The sequence below is a fragment of the Macaca nemestrina genome, chromosome 7 (assembly GCF_043159975.1).
Source record: "Macaca nemestrina isolate mMacNem1 chromosome 7, mMacNem.hap1, whole genome shotgun sequence".
NCBI classification, from domain to species: Eukaryota; Metazoa; Chordata; class Mammalia; order Primates; family Cercopithecidae; genus Macaca; species Macaca nemestrina.
In genome coordinates this window covers 163,738,921-163,744,920 of record NC_092131.1, presented here as the reverse complement: position 1 = coordinate 163,744,920, position 6,000 = coordinate 163,738,921, and the positions used below count along the sequence as shown (strand labels likewise).

The window sequence follows — 6,000 nt, the reverse complement described above, 5'->3', positions numbered from 1 at the left end:
TTCAGTACGTATCTGTAAAAGATCAGGACTTCTATAAAAATATAAATAATACCATTATCGTACTCCAAGCAAACAGTCATTCCCTAATATTCACAAATATCCAGGTTGACGTTCATATTTTTTTATCTCATAGTTTTTTTAACAGCTTACTTGAGTCAGGATCTAAATAAGGTCTGTACTTTGTGATTAGTTGATATGTCTCTTATATCTCTTTTAATTTAGTTTATTTTTTCTGCCTTGCAAATTTTTGTTGAAGAAACAAACTTATTTGCTGTGTTGTTTTGCATAGTCTGGATTTTACTGATTTCATTTATGTGATGATTTAACATATTCCTATATGTAGTTTTCTAAATTGAAAATTGGGTATACAGTTTTGGTCAATGCAGGTTTGTGTTTTTTGGATGAGATGACATCATAGGTGGAGTGTGCTGCTGTCAGGAGATGCATAATGTGTGGTTGTTTTTCTTTTTGTGATATTATCAGCCATGAATATTCACTGCCAGGTTCCATTAATTCATTAAAGGCTGCAAATGATGCTTTTCTAATTCCGTCATTGTTTATGAACTGGAATGCTTCTGTAAAGGGAAAGTTTTCTCAGCAACCATTTAGTTACCCTGAGGTTTAGATCCTATAGACAAGGCAGAATAAATGCTTGGTTCTTTTCCTTCATTTACCAGTTTTCAAAATAGTGAAGTGGTTCCCTGCAATTCATCAAAAGTAGCCAATAAGATTTGAGGGTTTTTTTTAAAATAAATTATTGGATGAAATGTTCATATTTGATATGTTTCAATTCGTTATAGATACTGCTTTTATTGGCATTCAAAGTGTCCTGTTATTGGTATCATTAGTCAGTGGAAACTCACACAATGTGGCTTTTGCAGTATTAGCTTTTTGTTGTTGTTGTTGTTATACTTTCATTTATTTATTCATTTATCAAAGTCATCAAACCTTCCCCTATTAGTTTTAATGTCCATTTCTACAGTTATTATTGTCATTCTACAAGGTGAAGCTTTCCTTTTTCCACATTTGTTTGTTATTTCTTTTTCAAAAAATCTTCTTCACTTTGTGGGACATTATTTATTTCATGATGTAAGTGTCATGGTTTTTGAGTTATGACACATTATTACTATTATTCATCTGCTGCTCTGTTGTCCCAGATGCGGCCAGTGTGAGCCCCTTCCAAATAATGTCTTCTGTGCCTTTTAACCTGTGCCCATCATGCTTTGAGTACTAATTTTTCTCTGACACAACAGATATTTCAGGCTCATTTGAACGTTCCCCGTCCCAACCCTGAAACCAGTAATTTTTCCAGTTAGCTCTATACATTTTAGTGGAGAATAGCATTTAGAAATTGAGATCTGGGTACTAAGTGCCTTGCTGTTATTGAGATATTGCTGCTCCCAGCCTTCTCAGTGGACAGATCCAGGAATATACATATGTACACATACACACATGTTCACACATTTGCATCTGTATTTATTTCTGTATCTCTCTCTATATATGTATTTAGAAAACACAACTTCATTCTGATATCTCTGATTCTATTTCAACACAACAGGATTCATTCTAGCCTTCCTCCTTCCCATGTTTGTAAGTTCCTTCAACAATGAGAAAACTTAGATCCAATTATCATCAACATTTGTACTTAGTTGTTCAGTCTTCTTCCACCCAACTTAGCACATATTCCTTGTCGGTCCCTTACCTGCCTCTGATATGCCACTGCCCTCGTTGGCATAATTTTCTTGCACGGGTCCCCAGCAGCCCCAGGGATACTAGCTGCATCGTCTTCACCCAGTTCCCTGACCTTCAAAAATCTTGGGATTAAACTAGGAAGGAAGAGAGGGAGGAAAGAGGTGGGAAGAAAAGAAGAAGAAAGGGGGGAAAGGGAGATGGGAGGGAAGGAGGAAGAGAGAGAGGGAGAGACAGGAAGTAAGTAAATATTTCTGTTTTACAAAAAAAATTTCACAAAATTAAGCTCTTCAAAGAGTCAATGTCTTAAAAAGGCTAAGAGCTATTACTTATTAAACTTGTAGGAGCATAGTTAAGTGTTTTTGGAATTCTCAGATGAGAAAAATATATTTTAACAGAGCAGGGTACTGTTGTTTCGGATGTTCTTTAATTTTTACAGCCATGGTTACAGTAGGGGACTAATCATCCAGGTAATAACTAAAGATTCTCTGGAATATGGTAAGAAAATGATAAAACTTCTATGTATATTCATTTTTTAATTAAAATATTGCAGAGAAATTAAGCTTTATAAATGTTTACTAGAACAGTGAAATTTGTATGTTAGTCACGTGACACAGATGTTAACCAAGATTACCTAAGACAAGACTATTAATAGAAGATCACCATTTCAGAGGTCTATCCTTTTGTTAACACCATTTCAGAGGTCTATCCTTTTGTTAACACCATTTCAGAGGTCTATCCTTTTGTTAACTAAGTGCTAATTTAAAGGGACTAACAGGTAATATTAGTTTTTAGCAAATAAACTGTTATGAACAAATGTCTTTAAAAGATTCCTGCACAGAAACTTAAGACTGAATATAATTCTATTTTCTTCAATATAATTATGTAAGCACATGTTTATATTCAGGAAATGTTATGTCTGGCACTACTGTAGATAGTACAAGCTCCTTGACAGCCACATGAGATTCAAACAACGATGTCTTAAAGTCAACCCAAAGAATCAGAGACTGTCAAAAAGACCATTTCAGGTATGCATTTCTATCCCCTGCCCTCAATAATTACTCTCTTCCTGTATTATTATTTAAGACGTTAGTTAGCCAGTGAAAATGTGAAGCCATCATGATTAGAAGATAAAAAGCTGATTATCTACATGTGAAGACAGGCCTTGACCTTTTTTCCAGCAATGTTTAAATTTATGTAATACTCAATCCAGTACCAAATACAATTTCTCTAAACTCAATTGTAAATGTTTAGAAGACTACTTTCTTAGCTGTTGTTATTTTTAAAAATTATTGTTGGGAAGCTCTTGGTATGTTGAAATGGTTGATATGATGTACAGGAACTGATAGGGCAAAGACATAAATTGCATTTTGTTGTTAGGAGATACTGTTGGAAGGCAAAGACATCACTGCTGATATATGAAGATACAAATATGTGAAAAAATTATGTAGAGTGGGAACGTTCCTAAGCAGATAGATCAGGAGTGGGCAAACTATGGCCCACTTATCAAACTGGCCCTTTGCTTATTTCTGTAAATAAGGTGTTATTGGAACACAGCCACACTCATATTATGTGACGTATTGTCTATAGCTACTTTCATGCTATTATGGCAGACTTGACTGGTAATGACAGAGACTACAAGTGGCCTGTAAGGCCCCAAATATTTACCATCTGTCCCTTTACAAAAAAGTTTGCCGGCCCCTGAATTAGTTGAAAGGAAGTTGGTCCTAATATATCAAAGTATGTATTGTATTTCCTAGAACGTTTTAATAATGAAATACAGTTCACCCTTGAACAACATGGGTTTGAGCTGCATGAGTCCACTTATACAAGAAATGTTTTCAGTAAATATATTGGAAAAAGTTTTAGAGATTTGCAACAATTTGGAAAAAACTCATAAACTGCATGGCCTAGAAATATTGAAAGAAAGAAAAAGGTATGTCATGAATGCAAAAATATATGTAGCTACTAGTATATTTTATCATCACTCATGAAATGTGATGAGTGTAAAATAAATGAAATCTATTATAAATAGTTAAAATTTATTGAAACACACATACACTTACAAACTGTACATGGCACTATTCTCAGTCTAGAGAAATATAAATAAAAGATACAGTATTAAAGATGAAGTATTAAATCATAACTGTAAAAAATTATAGTACATACTATACTACTGTAATAATTTCATAGCTACTTTCTGTTGCTATGGTAGTAAGCTCAAGTATTGCAAGTATTCACTTAAAATGCCCTTTGATGCTAATCAGTTCATCTCTCCAGTAAATTGTGTATCTCAGTAAAAAAAAAACTCTCACAGTTCTTGAATATGTATTATTGTGTTTAGTGCAATAGAGTAAACTTTGAATAACACCATGGGACCCATATGAAGCACCACTAATGATGCTGGAAGTGTTCCCAAGAAGCAGAGAAAAGTCATGACATTACAAGAAAAAATTGAATCACTTGATGTGTATCATATATTGATGTCTGCAGCTACAGTTGCCCACCATTTTAAGACCAATGAATGCAGCAGCAGGACCATTGTCAAAAAAGAAAAGGAAATTTGTGATATCATCACTGCAGTCATGCCAGGAGGTTTGGAACTCTTGCACTTTTTACAAAATATCTTTCTATATCATACTGAAAATGCAGCTTTTATGTGGGTGCAGGGTTGCTGTTAGAAAGACACACTTACAGACTCATGCGTGATTCAAGAAAAAGTGGTCTTTATATGACAACTTAAAGTAAAAGGAAGGTGAAGGATCTAAAGCTGGAGAACTTAATGCCAGCAAATGAAAGTTTGATAATTTTAGAAAGAAGTTTGACTTTCAAAAAGTCAGGTAACAGGAGAAGCAGCTCCTGCCAACCAAGAGGCAGCAGGTGAGTTCCTGGATGCCATTAAGAAAAATCATTGGGAAGAAAGGATATCTGCCTGAACAAGTTTTTAGTGTAGACAGAAGTGCCCTATTCTGCAAAATGATGCCACAAGAGCCATTGATTAGTAAGGAAGAGATGCAAACACCAGGATTTAAGCCAGAAAGGGATAGGCTAACTCGACTGTTTTGTGCAAATGCAGTCATGTTTATCATCAGGACTGCCCTTATTTATAAAGCTGCTAACCCTCGAACTTTGAAGGAAAAAGATAAACACTAGCTGCCAGTCCTTTGGTTGTACAACAAGGAACTATGAACAAAAACCCCTTTTCTAGATTGTTTTCTTCAGTGCTTTGTCCCTGAAGTCAGGAAGCACTTTGCTACTAAAGGATTGCCTTTTAAAGTTCTTTGGATATTGGACAATGCCTCTGGCCACCCATAACTCCCTGGGTTCAACAGTGAAGGCATTGAGGTGGTCTACTTGCCCCTAAACACAACATCTCTAAGTTAGCCTCTGGGTCAGAGGGTCATAAGGACCTTTGAGGCTCATTACATATAGTGCATGGTACTCTGTGGACAGATTGTCAATGCCATGGAAGAGAACCCTGAGAGAGAAAGAACATCGTGAAAATTTGGAAGGATTATACCATTGAAGATGCCATCGTTGTTACAGAAAAAAACTGTGAAAGTCATCAAGCTCGAAACAGTAAATTCTCGCTAGAGAAAATTGTGTCCAGATGTTGTGTGTAACTTCTCAGAATTTATGACATAGCCAGTCGAGGAAACCATGAAAGATACTATGGGTGTGATGAAAAGGTTGGGGGTATAGGGTTTCAAGATACAGATCTAGGAGAAATTCAAGAACTAACAGACAACACACCAGAGGAATTAACAGAAGACTACTTGGTGGAGAAGAGTGCTTTTGGACAACTGCCAGGTGATGAGGAAGAAGACGCAGAATAGGCAGTGCCAGAAAACAACAACTGACATGGGAAAACCTGGCGGATGGGTTCCAGTTATTCAAGACTGCTTCTGACTTCCTTTATGTCATGAACCCTTCTATGATAAGGGCATTGAAACTAAAGCAAATGAAAGGATTGGCACCATATAGAAACATGTTTAGATAAATAATTTTAAAAAAGATATAAATTACAGTGTATTTTTGTAAAGTTATACCTGGGTGCCTGCCTTCCTCCCTCACCTTCCACCTCCTCCACTGAGCAACCCCTCCTCATCTCTCCCTCCCCAGCCTGCCCGATGTGAAGACGACAAGGATGAAGACCTTTACAATGATCCACTCCCACTTAATGAATAGTAAGTACATTTTCTCTTCCTTGTGATTTTCTTGATGTTTTCTTTTCTCATCTTACTTTATTGTAAAAATACATTATATAATATACAAAATATGTGTTAATCAACTGTTGATGTTATTAGTAAG

The 6,000-nt window shown here is 35.7% G+C and overlaps 1 long non-coding RNA gene across 2 annotated transcripts in view; it reads left to right on the top strand.

Moving 5' to 3' along the window:
• The first annotated feature begins 1,922 nt into the window (after positions 1 to 1,922).
• Positions 1,923 to 6,000, top strand: part of LOC139355470 (uncharacterized) — a 47,010-nt gene continuing 42,932 nt past the window's right edge. For both annotated transcript variants that reach the window (XR_011606161.1, XR_011606162.1), the window contains exons 1-2: positions 1,923 to 2,717; positions 4,034 to 5,876. This is a non-coding gene — a long non-coding RNA (uncharacterized lncRNA). The remainder of the gene's footprint in view (positions 2,718 to 4,033; positions 5,877 to 6,000) is intronic.